Here is a 17,382-nt window from a genome sequence, read left to right as displayed (position 1 = left end):
AGTTTAAAACTCTAATGCTGGCTGAAAGGAAAAAGTTCAGTTTAGGGTTTAAAACCCTAATGCTGACTAAAAGGAAAATTCAGTTTAGGGTTTAAAACCCTAATGCTGATTAAAGGGAAAATTCAGTTTAGGGTTTAAAACCCTAATGCTGATTGCATGGAAAGGGCTCAGTTTAGAGTTTAAAACTCTAATGCTGGCTGAAAGGAAAAGTTCAGTTTAGGGTTTAAAACCCTAATGCTGACTAAAAGGAAAATTCAGTTTAGGGTTTACAACCCTAATGCTGATTGGCTGGGGATAAAGCTCGAGAATACTACACGATCTATTTTTGAGTTTTCTTGTTTTAATAGAAGATAAAAGGGAGTTTTGCGGGAACTTACCTTTTGAGTGAATTCCTTATTGCCAAAATGTTTCGTGTACCCGTGTACCTTCTTCTTTGGGCGACACCTGCTTCTTGCACGGTTGTCTTGGATTAAAACCTGTTTCAACTTCTCAGACAAAGAACAACTGTTAGTTCGGAAATGACGGTCGGTTCGGTGACCTTGATCGTTCCCAATTGCTTCGTTGCGTCTTTACTTCTGTTGCGAAGTCCCGCCATTGATTCGATTCGAATGGCGAAACCTTTAGACTACACAGGCTTGTATTTCCGGATTCTGTGATGACTTGCTTCGTAAGGAAGCTCTGTACAACAAAGGAAGCTCTGTGGGGAATATTTTCAAAGTGGATTCTTTGTGTGGATTTTTGTACAATGGGGCTGGGATTTATTTCAAAAATGAGTTTCCTAGGGTTTGTTGGGGTAAGCTTGTTGGGGAATATTTACAAAAAGACTCGCTGGGGATGTGCTGATGAAATTCCAACGGGGATTTTTTTTTATACTGGGGAGACTGTGGGAGATTGTACAAAAGAGAAACTCTGTGGGGTTCTGTACAGGGGGAGACTCTGTGGGGATTTGTCCGAAGGTGGACTTGCTGGGGGAGATTTCAATATTTCTCTCTTTTTCTTTACTCCGGGACACCATCAAACGTCATGATTCATCATGCTTGGGCAATCATATCAATGAGATGAGGCGCTTTCCTTCATGAGACGGGATTCCGTGCAAATAAACCATGCCACCTGTCCTTTCCAGTGTGTCCTGAACTCGGGGTTAAAATGCAAAAGGGATTCGAAAAGAAACAAAGAAAGGGGAAAATAAATCAGAAAAGGAACACCTTTCTCGGGACGAGGAAAACTTATCTGAGGAAGATAACGCTGGCTTTAAATGACATGACATGCTCTTTGGACTGGACGTCTGACCTTCTAAGAGCTTGCGTTTTCCTGAACCAGAACGGATCTGTGATTCCAAACTGGTGGCACTCTGCCGAAACTTTCTTGGAATGGAGTCATTCTTTTCGGCCAACAGCGCCCTTTTGCGGGTTTTCGCTGGCTGACCTCTCTCATTTTTCTTCCTGTCATCGCTTGATAGCACTCTTTGCGAGTTTTTACTAAACAAGCTCTCTCATTTTGGTTTCTCTACTCCCGTCGCCTCGTGGTGCCCGAAGGTTTTCACCGCCGAGACTCTCTCATTTTATCTTTCTCAATTCAGAGTGTGCTGGTCTCCATTTGTGACGCTTATTGGTCCCCCACCATATTTGGTAATTGATTTGAAGGCTTGTGCTTGGTAAAGAAAAGGTAGATGATACTAACTTCTAAACTGCTCGACGTGCCCCGGTTTCAATTTCAGGGTGAATGGGATTTTATTGTTGGTGTGACTGAACCTCAGGGAGAGGCTGCCTACGTATCCTTTCGGAATCAAGTCAAACGTAGTTCAGGCTTCAATCAATGCTTTGTTTTGTTTTTTTTTTTGTAAACGGCTCAGAAGTTGGTAGGGAGAATTGGGTAGTGTTTGGGGAGTAGTGGGGAATAAAACCTTCGCCATTTTCAAGCGTGTCAGGACCACTTGGAGTATGATCTAGACGTAGTATCTCTTGACTGCATCTGCATTTACTGCTGTGTCGGGGTCATTTCCTTCGATATCACCCAAATACAATGCTCCTCTCGGCAATATCTTCCTTACGATGTATGGGCCTTTCCAATTTGGGGCAAACTTTCCTTTTGCTTCTTCATGATGCGGCAAAATACGCCTTAGTACCAGCTGACCTACTTCGAAATTCCGGGGTCGGACTTTCTTGTTGTAAGCACGGGCCATCCTTCGTTGGTATAACTGTCTGTGACAAACTGCGGCCATCTGCTTTTCATCAATCAACGTCAATTGCTCCAGTCGAGCCTTGACCCACTCGTTGTCTTCGATTTCTGCTTCGACAATGATTCGAAGCGAAGGAATCTCTACCTCTGCCGGTATTACAGCCTCGGTCCCATAAACCAAAAGATAAGGAGTCGCTCCCACCGATGTGCGTACCGTAGTGCAGTACCCCAATAATGCAAAAGGTAACTGCTCATGCCACTGTCGGGAACTTTGGATAGTCTTCCTCAAAATCTTCTTGATGTTTTTGTTTGCTGCTTCCACAGCACCATTGGCTTTCGGCCGATAAGGAGTGGAATTCCTATGCGTTATCTTGAATTGCTCACATACATCTCCCATCAAGTGACTGTTCAAGTTTGCTGCGTTATCTGTAATGATAGTCGCAGGAATACCGAAGCGACAGATAAGATTTGAGTGTACAAAATCCACCACAGCTTTCTTGGTGACCGACTTGAGAGTGACAGCTTCTACCCATTTTGTGAAATAATCGATGGCAACCAGTATAAACCTGTGTCCATTCGAAGCCTTTGGTTCAATTGGTCCAATGACGTCCATGCCCCAAGCGACAAATGGCCAAGGTGCGGACATGGGGTGCAGTTCCGTGGGAGGTGCATGAATCATGTTACCGTGCACCTGACACTGATGACACTTCCGAACAAAGCTAAAGCAATCATTTTCCATGGTCATCCAGTAATAACCTGCTCTAAGGATCTTCTTTGCTAAGACATACCCGTTCATGTGAGGTCCGCACACACCTGCGTGTACTTCGTGCATGATCTTTCTCGCTTCCTCGATATCGACACATCTTAGGAGATTGAGGTCCGGAGTCCTCTTATATAACAATTCACCGCTCAAAAAGAAACCACTTGCATGTCGCCTAATGGTCCTCTTTTGATCTCCGGTAGCGTGCTCGGGGTATTCTTGTGTCTTCAGGAATTTCTTGATGTCATGGTACCAAGGCTGCGTATTTGATCCCGCCTCGATTACACTGCAGTAACCGTGTCTTTCCTTGATTTGGATTTCCAAAGGATCGTCGTGGGCGTTGCCCGGGTATGGTAGCATAGAAGCCAGAGTAGCAAGTGCGTCTGCCAGTTCATTGTGACACCTCGGAATATACCTGAACTCTATTGAGGTAAAGCGCTTGCTGAGGTCCTCCACATGTTGTCGGTATGGGATAAGTTTGACATCCCGAGTTTCCCATTCGCCTTGAACTTGTCGGATGATCAGGTCAGAATCTCCCATAATCAGTAAGTCTTCGACATCCTGATCGATTGCCATATGCATGCCCATAATGCAGGCTTCATACTCAGCTGTATTGTTTGTGCAAAAGAAACGCAGTCTAGCTGTGGCGGGATAATGCTGACCGGAAGGCGAGATCAAAATTGCCCCAATCCCTACACCCTTGGCGTTCACGGCTCCGTCAAAGAACATCTTCCAAACATGAGCTTCCTCCGAGATCACTTCTACGGTGTTTACTTCTTCATCTGGGAAGTAGGTATCCAATGGCTGGTATTCCTCATCGACCGGATTTTCGGCCAAATGATCTGCTAACGCCTGGGCTTTCATTGCCGTGCGAGTGACATAAACTATGTCGAATTCCGTAAGCAAGATTTGCCATTTAGCCAGTCTCCCAGTAGGCATTGGTTTCTGAAATATATACTTCAAAGGATCCAACCTGCTTATGAGGAATGTAGTGTGGGCTTGGAGATAATGTCTCAGCTTTTGTGCAACCCATGTGAGAGCGCAGCATGTCCTTTCCAGCAGAGTGTATTTGGCCTCGTAACCGGTGAATTTCTTGCTCAAGTAGTAGATTGCTTGCTCCTTCTTTCCGGTTACGTCGTGTTGTCCGAGGACGCAACCGAAAGAGTTCTCCAAGACTGTCAGATACAAGAAAAGTGGCCTCCCTGATTCTGGAGGGACCAAGACCGGGGGATTCGAAAGGTATTCTTTGACTTTATCAAAGGCTTCTTGACACTCAGTTGTCCACTTAATCGCCGCATCTTTCCTTAACAGCTTAAATATGGGCTCACACGTGCTTGTCAGCTGGGCAATAAACCGACTGATGTAGTTCAACCTGCCCAACAGACTCATCACATCTTTCTTCGTTCTTGGGGGAGGTAGATCTCTGATAGATTTTATCTTAGTTGGATCTAACTCGATACCTCTCCTGCTTACGATGAAACCCAAAAGTTTGCCCGACGGAACTCCGAAAGCACATTTGGCTGGGTTCAGCTTCAAGTCATACTTCCTTAGCCTCTCGAAGAACTTCCTCAAGTCTTGGATGTGATTATCCTGCGTCCTGGACTTGACTATCACATCGTCCACGTACACCTCTATTTCCTGGTGCATCATGTCATGGAAAATGGCAGTCATGGCCCTCATGTAAGTAGCCCCAGCATTCTTCAGACCAAATGGCATGACCCGGTAACAGTAGGTGCCCCAAGGCGTGGTGAAGGCAGTTTTCTCGGCGTCCTCTTCATCCATCAGTACCTGATGATACCCGGCATAACAATCTACAAAAGACTGTATTTCGTGCTTGGCGCAATTATCAACAAGGATGTGGATGTTGGGCAGCGGGAAATTATCCTTAGGACTTGCTCTGTTCAAATCTCGGTAATCTACACATACTCGAGTTTTCTCGTCCTTTTTTGGTACTGGAACCACATTCGCCAACCATGTTGTATATTGGACTACCCGAATCACTCCCGTTTTTAGTTGTTTGGTAATCTCCTCTTTAATCTTGTCGCTGACCTCAGTTTTGAACTTTCGTTGCTTTTGTTGAACCGGAGGACAGTCAGGATGAATCGGCAATTTATGAACCACCAGATCAACACCTAGTCCCGGCATGTCATCATATGACCAAGCAAACACGTCTTTGAATTCAAAAAGAAGTTGAATTATCGCCTCTCGCGTTTTCTTGTCCGTGTGAATGCTTATTTTGGTCTCCCGGATTTCTTCCGGGGTTCCTAAATTTACCGGTTCAGTGTCATTCAGATTCGGCTTAGGTTTATTCTCGAAATATTCCAACTCTCGGTTTATCTCCCTAAAAGCCTCTTCAGCATCATATTCTGGTTCTGGGTTCATTAATTCGCAGTTAAATAACTCATTGTGATCTGGGCGTGAAGTCCGCAAGCATGTCATATTTAAAGCCGCATTATTAGGACTGAAAAGGAAGATAAGAGGAAAAGTAATAAAAATCAGAACAAAAGAAAGAATAGGAAAGCAATGGTGATTTTTTTTGTATATTTTCTTTGGAAAATTGGAAGACAACAATGTTTACAACTAGGAGTTCAAAACAACAATTGAAAAGAAGGAAACGTTCAAGTTATGTCCCGGAGACAACTTGTGATACAGGAAAGGTGGCAGGACAGGTCTACCCGGACTTCCGTCTAGTTGGGAATGGCGTGATCTCCTAGTTTTGGAGTTTGGCGTTTGGCCCCATGTACATCATCTCAGCAGTGCTTGTGCCTTCGCCTGGTTGAACCATGTGGACCTCGTAGAGCATTTCCCTCATTGCCCCACATATTTCCTCGATTTCCTCAGCTGTGAAGACCTCATCATCTTCTTCTTCAGCGTACCTTGGCCTGACGAAAGTCGCATATAAATCCGGCAGTGGTTGAGGCAACTTCCAGCCCTCATTTCTCCTTTTCTTTGCCCATTTTTCGTCCGCTGGAGTAGGTTTGAAACCTAGCCCAAAAGGTTTCTTGATGACTGGCAAAGTAATGGGTTTTGTTATTCCCTGAAGGGTTCGTCCAAGTCCCTTCCCTGGTCTAAATCCGTGTCGGATCATCTCTTTGGCCACCATAACCGAAGCGTTGGACAAGAAAGGCTGGGGGCAAGGTACTCCCTCTTCGTGCTGCTCTGCCAGTACCACCTCGAAAGCTTGATAGACCGTATGTTCGCTCCCTTCTCTCGGTTCAAGATACGGGATGGATGGGTCCCGATAAATGGCATGTTCGTCTTCCCCATGGACCACGATCTCTTGGTCTTCGTACTCGAACCTCACCATCTGGTGAAGAGTGGAAGGCACGGCTCCTGCCGCATGGATCCAAGGTCTGCCGAGGAGAAAATTGTAGGATGTGTCCATGTCGATCACCTGGAAGGTTACTCGAAATTCGACTGGTCCTATGACCAACAACAGGTCTATTTCTCCCATGGTATCTCTCTTGATGCCGTCGAAAGCTCTCACGCAGACAGTGTTGGGTCGGATTCTTCCTGCCCCAATTTCCATTCTTTGTAGCGTGGAGAGCGGGCAAATGTCAACACCTGATCCCCCATCCAGCATTACCCGCTTGACGTAGTAGTCCTCGCATTTAACTGTTAAGTGCAAGGCCTTGTTGTATGCTGCTCCTTCCGGGGGTAAATCATTCTTGCTGAAAGAGATTTGGTTGACGGCGAAGAATCTTTCTGTCATCCGCTCTAGTTGCTCCGCCGAGGTTTCGACCGGTACATATGCTTCATTCAGGGTTTTCAGCAGGATCTTTTGATGCTCGGTTGACCTCATTAATAATGACAGCATGGATACTTGCTCAGGGTGCTTGCGCAGCTGATCTATCACCTCGTAATCCGGCATCTTCATTTGTTGGAAGAACACTTCCGCTTCTTCAACACTCACAGGCTTCTTTGGAGGGAAGCGCCTTTGTGTGGCGTTGTTCAGTTCTTGGGTATTTGAGTACCCTCCAACGAAAGTATTTTCTGGAAGTTCTTCCATGACCTCCTTACCTTTGTACATTACCAAAGTCTTTTGATAATTCCACGGCACTGTGGACGGGTTGGTCATTGGCTTTTGTGGCACGCGTCCGATAACCACTGGCTCATTCAGCCGAGGTGGTTGAATCGTCCCCCGGACCACATAGGCCCCTTTCGGCACGTACATAGGCTTTGTCTTTTTGATCCCGAAGTTCTGCGTCTTCTCGGCTTGACCTCGCGGTATGTAAAGAATTCCACCCTTTGCTGGTACTACTTTCTTTTCCACCTTCTTTTCTGGCTTGCTCTTTACAGCCTTGGCCTCCTTCCCCTTTTCTGATTTCTGGTCTATTTCAGGCCTTTTCCCTGTGTTGACAATGGCAATTATGGCTTTCAAAGCAGGGTCGAACTCTTTGTCTTCACAAATCATGCCGATCAGTGGCCCATTATTGTGAGCGGGCAATGGATTGTTAGTCACATTTGGGATCTCTTCGTTCTTTAGCACTATTTTCCCCTGCTCTATCAAATTTTCGACCACTCTTTTCAATGACCAGCAGTCGTTTGTATCATGTCCCTCGGCCCCTGAATGATAGGCGCATCTGACTCCGGCTTTGTAAGAAGGAGATGTCGGGTTTTGCCTCGTTTGGGGAATTGGTTGCAAGAAACCCAACTGGACTAGCTTAGGGAACAATGTAGAGTATTGTTCACCGATGGGCGTGAAAGTCCGCCGTCGAGGTGGCTCCTGGGGCGGTAGTTATTCTGCGGGGGTCGTGGGTTATAGTGGTTGCGGTAAGGAGGCTGATTTCTGGGAGGTTGAGCTGGGCCTCGGTTGGCTTGTTGTGGTGGATGGTTATAAGGTTGGGCATTCATGACCATATAAGGTTGATGAGCATATGCCAAATTTGAGTGGGGGTAGTAGTGTTGTGGGGCTCTTTCCGGAAAATGGGGCCTGGGATGACGATACTCCCTTGCTTCAGAGGCTGCCATAGTCGTTTCTTCCTTCTTCTTTCCCCTTGTCGTTCCTCCAGACCCGCTTTGGACGGCCTGGGAAGTTGCCCTTATGGATGCTTGACTCAGAATCCTACCCGTTTTCAAACCATTTTCCACCATCTCTCCAATCTTGATCGCTTCCGCGAATGGCTTACCCATGGCCGACATCATGTTTTGGAAATAGTCAGACTCTTGAGCCTGAAGAAAGGTAGTGACCATTTCCACTTCATCCATGGGAGGCTTCACTCTCGACGCCTGTTCACGCCACTTAATAGCATACTCTCTAAAGCTTTCCGAAGGCTTCTTCTTCAAATTCGACAGAGAGTTTCGGTCTGGCGCAATGTCGATGTTATACTGGAATTGTTTTACAAAATCTCTGGCGAGATCATCCCATATATGCCATCGGGACATTTCCTGATCCATATACCATTCCGAAGCTATCCCTACTAGACTTTCCCCAAAGTATGCCATTAGCAGCTCTTCTTTTCCGCCGGCTCCCCGCAATTGGTTGCAGTATTTTTTAAGATGTGCAATGGGGTCACCGTGCCCATCGTATTTCTCAAACTTGGGGGTCTTGAAACCCGTTGGCAGGTGCACATGAGGAAACATGCACAGGTCGGCGTAAAAGACGCTCTTTTGCCCGCTTAATCCTTGCATATTCTTCAGACTTTGTTCAAGGCTTCTCATCCTTTTGGCAATCTCATTTTGTTCTACAACTTTGGGGTTCTGATCCTGTCCTGGTGCGAGCTCGCACAGAGGCGGTAGAGGATTAGTACTGGTAGCGAACATAGTTGGTTCCATTGAGAACGATGGTGCTTGGAATGTAAAAGAGGATGAGTCAAAGCTTGGCTTGTACGTGGCAGGCTGCGCCGTAACTGGGCAAGGCGATGCAGTAAAGATGTTCATGCTTGCATCAGTGGCCGAAATTCGGGGATGAGGCTCAGAAGGCGATCCAGCAGAGAAGGCTGAGGTGGATGGGTACCCAAATGGGGTAGCAGGATAATTTATGGGGACATTAGAAGTCCCACTTGACCTGGAGAATAATTCAGGGAATCCGGGGACGACACTTGGCGGCTCTTTCCCATTATTCCAGTCGTCCAGCATTTCCAACATGCGGAGCCGTAGGATTCTATTTTCTTCCGCAGTTGCGGATTCAGTTGTGAGGATGGCTGAGATTGAGCTTTCCTCGGAGACGGGGACTGTTTTCAATGGGATTTCCGAAGACATTTTCACACTTCCTTTTGACCTGGTGAAGTAAGTGTGAGTACTGCTTCTGGTCCTAACAACAGGTAGTTGAACACCTCTCCTTGACCTCGTGAAGTATGAGTGCGAGGCCAGACTTTCACCAAACCAACCGTCTTTTCAAAAACCCTGGAAAAATGCTCAATGACAAACGCACGGTTAATTTGCAGCAAATAACAGATAGTTAATCTCACGTTGGGCATGATGCACCTATACAGTTAAGTGGATTACTATATGTTTGCTACGAGAGCACGCGTCATTCCGGCATTTTTTCCTCTTATTAGTTTTTCCCCTTTTTCTTTTCTTTTCTTTCTCTCTTTTGTTTTCCTTTTATTTTATTTATTATTATTTTTTATTTTGCAGTAAAAGAAATGTGACCGGATCCGATGAGGATTGCCTACGTATCACGATGCCTACGTGAATCAGATCATTACGTAGTTCGAAAAACACAAATGATCGTAAAAGAAACAACCTTTTTATTGTTGAAGCAGTCTATTACAAACTACATTTTGCAAAAGAAAAAGCAAACTTTGAAAATAAACCTAGACTCAAAAATAGACTAAAAATCACCCTGATGGAAAAACAAACAGGAGATGCTAAGATACAGGCTTGAACTATGAGTGCATTATGGTTTTGAAAATTGGTGTCCGCGGGGCATCGTTCGGCCTTGCCGCGGTCCTAGGTGTGAGATCCCTCTCAAGTTGCTCCAGCTCATGCATAGTCTGCTTGACATAACCTATTACTGCCGAGAGGACGGTAACGCTGGACATGTTCTCACATCGTAGACATCGTCTGGTGATGGCATGGGCAATGGCCTTGATCCTTTCTCTGGTTCGCTTCCTTTCTATGAGTAGTCATTTTATCTGATCGCTACATATCTCGAATACCTGAGTATCCTGTATATGCTGATGCTTCAATCGCCGTACTTCCAACTTCATCTGGGCTATTGAGTCATACCAGTATCTGCTCTTAATTTGGAAATCCTTGGCCTGCTTAACTGCTTTAAACTCAAGTGTAGCCATCTCCCTTTTTATTTTGGAAACAGCCTTCTCGTGGTCACGTTTCAATTGGTTCAAACATCGGCGATGCTTATCTACTCTTGTTTCCCACCGTGCCTTGAACTCTGTCATGACCTTTTCGGATTCTTCTAACCTGTCTCGCCATTCCGTGATCTCTCTTTTCAAACCCTTTATCAACCGCTGGTCTGATTGACTTCTGGGTTGCTCATCAAGAGACAATCTCAATTTTTGGACTTGGGCCTTAAGTTCTTCATTCTCTTGGATCAACCTATTCTTTTCGCTTCGATCCGCCGCGATTTGTACGCTGTTATCGAATTTCAAACTATCTATTTGTAGCTTCAAATCGCCAATCTCTGCCCGATAACCCTTCTCTTTTGCTAACCAGTTCCATTGCCCTTGGGATGATTCTACGAAATCTTTGAGATGCGGCCTTTTAGCCGGTTTTTCGTAAGACAGGCTACCTCTAAGCCACGCGTGATATCCTGGGGCGACCTCCCCTTTTGCCGTATCGATCACACAAGTGTTTGCTGTCAGATGTTGGCATTCACTCCAGATTTGGCGAACTTCTTCTTCAGGGAAATGACCGTTCGGCCTGATTTCAATCACCTGGGTACTCAAATCTTCATCTTTCGGTACCACTTGGTACCTCCCAAGTTGCCTCAAAACCCGATACGGTGCATAGGGTTGGATACTTTTTAGTCCCATCAACAGAAAGTGAGGCCGGGTTGCCGGCATGTATATGATTTCCTCGATAGGTGACCATCCGAGCGTCCATTGGATTTGGCTGGCGGCGAGAGTTTGGAGAAATGAGGTCCATGATGTGACTCCCTCAGGTAAATTGAGCCCTTTGATTCTTGTGTAGAATTCTCCAATACAAGTTTTCTCTGGCGAACCATAACCCAAAAGTGAGGAGCGATGACATAAATGATCGGTCATCCACACTTGCAACAGTAGGTTACATCCTTCGAAAAAGTCACCCCTGGCTCGACAAACAGTGAGAGCCCGGAAAATGTCAGCCATAATCATAGGCGCCAGAGTACTTTTATCTTGGGTAAGCAAAGTACTGACAACCCCAGTTATTCTTAGATCGATGTTGCCGTCCTTCCTCGGGAACACTATAAGACCTAAGAAGGCCGTCATGAAAGCCAACTGCCTGTGTTCGTCCCATTTTTGTCGGTTGCCTTTACTACATAGTTTGAAATCCGGCTTATTGAACCCGCCCTCATGACCGTATCTAGCATACATGAGATGGAGACTGCAGAAACCTTTGGCAAGATCTGGATGGTGAAATGTTCGGGGTATTTTCAGAAAATCCAAAAATCGGTGTACCGTGACGGCCCTAGGTGCAATCAAGTACTTGAACCTTAACGGAGCTTCATCACCCCCAATGTATCCCGCTATTTCCTCCAACGTCGGGGTGAGTTCGAAGTCTGAAAAATGGAATACGTTGTGCGCCGAATCCCAGTAAGTGACCAATGATCTGATAATATCACCCCGAGGCTGAATGTCTAGTAAATCCGGGAGATTTTTCAGATATTTCCTCACTTTGCCTTGCCCTTCTTTGCCTAAGTCGTTCCACCATAATCGCAACTCAAAAGGGATCTTGGTCATTATTGAAAACGATTCAATTTGTATCGTGCTCATCCTGCACATTTATTTAAGGCGATAAACTTTATTAGACTCAAAATTAAAATTATATTTTTTTAATATAAAAACGGGAGGTTGGACCCGCCGAGGGTTGCCTACGTATCTCACCCCGTGCGAGAATCAAACCGGCGTAGTTCGGTCATATCGTGAATAGAGAAAATCAAATAAACCTAGCAATCAAGAATAAGTATTATTTTTGGAGAAAGATAAATACTAAAAAAAAGTATTTTTTTTGCTTTTTTGCAATATTTGGACTATTAGTCCGAATTTATAAAAAGGGTACTACAAAAGAGACAACACATTTTTTGAATTTTTTTTAAAAATAAATACCCCCTTTTTTTTTTTTTTTAAAAGAAAAGAACAATTTTTATATGTTTTTTTTAATGATTTTAATGAAGACAACTTTTGGTTTTTATATTTTTTAGAAAAATTCCGACGAGGTTTCGACACTACTTGGACATTGGTTTTATTTTTCCAAAATAAGTAATTATCTCCCTACGCTGCTATTTTCCTTTTTTTTTTTTTTTTTTAGAAACCGGTCAGCATGCGGAACCGAAGCAAATAAATGCGCAAAACAAATAGGATGCAGCAGGGTGGTCTTTTCATTTCAGGTTGCTTGTCCTAGACGGACCCAACCCCTGTGTTGAGCCCCCTAAGTTAAATGCAACATGATGCAAATAAGCGTTCCTACTAGGGATCCGGCATGAAGTCGAGTTATACTAGGTTTAAACCTTGGTATTTGTTCTAGACTGTGTACCCGAGCGGACAACTCGAGTCGAGGAGGGGCAACTTACCGGGAACCAAAAGGCCGTCCGGCTTCGTAACTTATCCGTCCTCTTTCTTATTTCGGGCACTGACACTAACAGAATAGGGAGTCTCGACCAGCGAGCTTCTCCCCGGAGGTAATAAGAGAAGGGTTTCGGCACAGTTTATATACAGTTCAGATAATATCAAAGCGGTAAAAGACAACATTTAGCACGTTATGCAAAAAACATGTAATAAAGATCAGATAATAAAGCCAAATATAACAATTATTATAAGCTCGAATTCTTGAACCCTGAACCAGTGGTTCTGGGTTATGTAGTTCCCCAGCAGAGTCGCCAGAGCTGTCACACCTCCTTTTTGCGCGCCCGCCCCGAGGGGTTAAATGCGCGGGTGGGAGTTTTTCCAATTTAAGTGACAATATTCGAAATGGGATTATTTATTTAATTCAGAGTCGCCACTTGAGAAAGGTTTGGCTTTTGGTATCCCAAGTCACCGGTTTATCTTGAATCCCAAATCGAGAAAATTTTCGACTTTTCCAAATGAAGTCTGCGAACCAAAAATTCTAAGTAAGGAATTCTGTTGACCCGAGGGAAGGTGTTAGGCACCCTCGAATCCCGTGGTTCTAGCACGGTCGCTTAAATTGTTATAATGGCTAAATATCTGATTTAAATACATGTTGTGTCTTATGTACTTTTATTAAGTTTTAAAACCGCTTTTATTATTATCATTTATTTTCATAGAATTGCAACGTCGTGAAAATGCATCTCAAACCACGTCACAGTCAATGCACCCGTAGTTGTTAACACATTTTGACTCTGTTGAGACTTGGATTTGGGTCACATCAATGTGCACCCGAATTTAAGAATATAATTTACTTAAAGTCGCGCCTAAAGAATCTAAACGCGTTATTATCTTTGAGGAAGGCAGTGGAATTCACTAAAATCGTCCCTCCCAAACTCTAGATATTTATCATTGTCAATTATTGAGGGCCCCGCAATTTGTATTTTTGTTTGGCGAGGCTCGTCTCATTATTTTAGAAGGGCATCCTACAGTGACTACATTTCTATTATTTCGTTTCCAGAGATAGAAGAACGAAGAATAATATGCTAGTTGAAGTATATGTTTTGGCCTAAATTGAACTCCTATCAATTTCTGATTAATTACTTATAAAGTAAGAAATCATGCCTTAACGAAAATACTTTGATAGAACATAATGTTACATATGAGATTGATGAAATGCAATACTTAATCCGAATATTACATACGAAAAGATTTCTTGTTGAACTTCACTGAACTTATTTAGGCTGGATTAAAGGATAACTGGCAAAATAAAATGTTTTAATTTGACAAAGAATCATGTATGAGTTAACGAAATATGATACTTAATCCGAACACTTCTCGAGTTGAACTTAACTAAACTTACGTGGACTAATCTTGACTAAAAAAAACTAAATGAAACAGGAATAATATTGTATAAGGTCGAAATATACATGCCCATATTAACAAACAAACTACCGAGCTAAAACACAACAGGATAAACTTAGTCGAATATCAGTACATGCTTTCGAACTGCTGAATTATAAACTAATCAATTTTCACAATGCCTGTTAATGTACTATGAATATTACAGCAAATGCTTGAACTTCTTCAACCTTTTTCATTTCATGCTTTCAAACTGTTTCAATTACATCAATATGGGACTTGAAATGTGTACCTGAAAATGCTGAATGTGCAAAGGAGAAGAAGAAGAAGATGTGGAAATCAGCAGCAAAAGAAACAGGACTAGCAATAGCAGCAGGACAGGGCAGCAGTAAACAAAACAACACAGCAGGACAGGCTCAAACACAGAAATGCAACTATGGCCGATAGAAAGAAGCAGCCAAATGACAGCAACACCCAGTGGAGTAGAATCAGAACTCTAAGCAAAACAAAACAGTAGTAACCAATGAAAGGCACTCGACTAATAGACACAACTGGAACTCCAAAGAATCAGAATTGATTTAACAAGTTGAACAACTGAAAAAGCCCAAATAACAACAGGAAGAAACAGTTTCTGAAAGTTGATTGTATACTTGCTATCTCTTAACCTCCCTCTATCTGTGCAATCCTATCCTTTTTCAGCTCTTAAGGTTCAATCCCCCTTCCCTAATTCTGTATGTCTCCTTTTATAAGCCTCATAACTAACAACCTATTTTTAGAATATCACAGTACCCCTCCCATGTGCCTTCCATTTCAATTCCAACTTTAGCTAATTAAGTATTAAACCCCATCAACATTCCCTGACAGATTTCACTTTTAAAAGGTTTAAATACTTCTTTAAACTAAAGCCAGGCATGGGTAGTATAATATATCTGACAGCATATGCTGTCAAATTGTTTAAAACTTAAAAGCCTTCTTATGCAGAAAAACAGGCTGTGCACAAGGCACATGAGGTGCACCAATGCACATGCTGTGCACGAGTGCACATGCCTTCCAATTCAGAATTTAAGCACTACTGATCCAATTCAACAGCTATAAGTAAACAAAACTGGTTCTTAATGGATCCAGGCAAATGTTCATCAGAAGCAAATCGATTTACTTTGTTCAGACAGTTGAAACTAATTGACGACATATGTCGACTCGACTATATTAGCATTAACATACACAATCGTAGCCAAAAATCAGACATTTAAACAGTATTGATACATGGTTTGAATTATACTGACTAAACAGAAATACCCTCGAGGAGTCAACTAATCAGTACAAATTTGAAAATCAGCTACTTGCACAACATACACATTATCAGAACAAATGGAAAGACTCACTCAAACAAACAGAAGTTCAGGCAAAGTGGACAAACCAAAGTTGGTAAAATTAAAACAAATATGAACAGACTTTTTAAACAAATCAACGGACTAAAACAAAAATAAAGAAAAGCAGAACAAGACTCACCTCAAATCTTTGAAAAATCAAAACCTTGACTTGGATTTGGACCAACCTTTCTTAAGGCTGAATGGACTTTAAACGAAGTGTTTCTCAGATGAGAAACACTTTGATTAAAGTCCATTAGACCTTAATCTCTTCGGTTGAACCAGTGAAGGAGGAACAAAACTTTCAAACTTAGATATGGGATTCAGGCTTCCCTGATCAGATTCGGACCAAACCAAGTATGGTTTGGTCACGAGGGGGTCTGGGGAGTGTCTGGTATGAATTTGAAGCAGATCGGTGTAGATCAGGTTCTGACTCGAATCTGCAAATGAAGATTCGAGAAGGTGGGATAAGATTCGAACTACAGGGTTAATGGATTCATGTTCAGGAAGGCAAGGGGATTCTAGGGTGTTAAGGGGAAGGTCACCGGCATCCATGCCGCCGGCTTTCATGGCGAAAGTACGCAGGGGCGGCTAGGGTTTTAGGGCTTGTTTGTTTGGAGACGAAGGCTGGGGTTCAGATAGGGGGGCAGGGTAGGATTATGGCCTTATATAGTTAATGGGTGGATTGATCTCGACCGTTAGATCAATCTAGATCTACGGTCTGGATCTGATAGCTTAAGTGGAACGGTGTCGTTTCAAGGGTAAAGGGTTGGGGTCGGTCCGGGTGAGACGGGTCGGGTTTATTGATGGGTTATGGGGAATTGATCTTGGCCGTTGATCACTCTGAGATCAACGGCCCAGATCAGGCACGACTCAAACGACGTCGTTTGGACGTCCTGGGCATCAGGTGGCCTGGACCGGGCAGGCCTGGGTCTTGGGCTGTTTGTTTGGGCCAATTTTGTTAAAATTGGCCCAAGTCCGGAAGGGAAGGGGTCCTTTCTTTATTTTTTTTATTTTTTTATTTTTTTATTTATTTATTTCCTTTTTCTTATTTATTTTAAAACAAAACTAAGCCAAAAAATCAAATTAAAATTAAATACACACTCAATACAATTATTTGCACACACACTAAAATATTTCAAAACAGGTAAAGTCAAACCAAATAAAATCACGGACGAAGATGCCTATTCATGATTTTCTATTTAACAACCGGATTACGGTTCGAATTATGCAGGACACATATATTTTTTTGAATTTTATTTTAATAAAGTAAATAAATAAAAATGGGCCGAAGTCACAAATAAATCAACAAGGTGCCGCACAGAAATCCAAAATTGTACAGCAGGGCCAATTATTATTTTTATTTCTTTTTGGAGCGATTGTCGTGCGAAACAAAAATCACGTGCTCACAGCTGCCCCTCTTTGTTCGGAAACACGAAGGGTTTTCGTGCAAAGATAAAGTGAGCGTGTATGAGCTAATACAGAGGCATCTCTGTGGCAGACTGAAACAATACCTGTAATGACACCATCTGAAGCAATAACATTTGGCTTGCCAGGAAGTGCATAGAAACGGGTCTGTCCGCCCCCTGATCGACCTCCCCCTCTGGGGCGACCCCTAGCTGCATGACCTCCACCAATAGCTGGCTGGGCGGGTGGTGAGGTAACTGGAGTAGTAGTCGAGGGCTGACCCCTCTGCTGAGATGAACTAGCCATACGACGAGGACACTGCCTCCACACATGTCCAAACTCTCCACACTCATAACAACTCCCAGGTGCTGGAGAAGGGAACTGAAGGGAACCTCTCACACCGGAGTGACCAGCTGATGCACTCGGCATAGAAGAACCCTGAGCTGACGGGGCACAAGATGAACTCTGGACTGGAAGGGCACTGAGTGATGACTGGCCCCACTGAGATCCATGATGACCATGACCCGAAGATGCCCCGCGATACTCAGGGCGGGCTGACTGAGCATGCCTGAAAGGACGACCTCTACCATGCTAAAACTGG

This window comes from Nicotiana tabacum, chromosome 11, assembly GCF_000715075.1.
Source record: "Nicotiana tabacum cultivar K326 chromosome 11, ASM71507v2, whole genome shotgun sequence".
Taxonomy (NCBI): domain Eukaryota; kingdom Viridiplantae; phylum Streptophyta; class Magnoliopsida; order Solanales; family Solanaceae; genus Nicotiana; species Nicotiana tabacum.
This window is presented reverse-complemented; position numbering follows the sequence as displayed.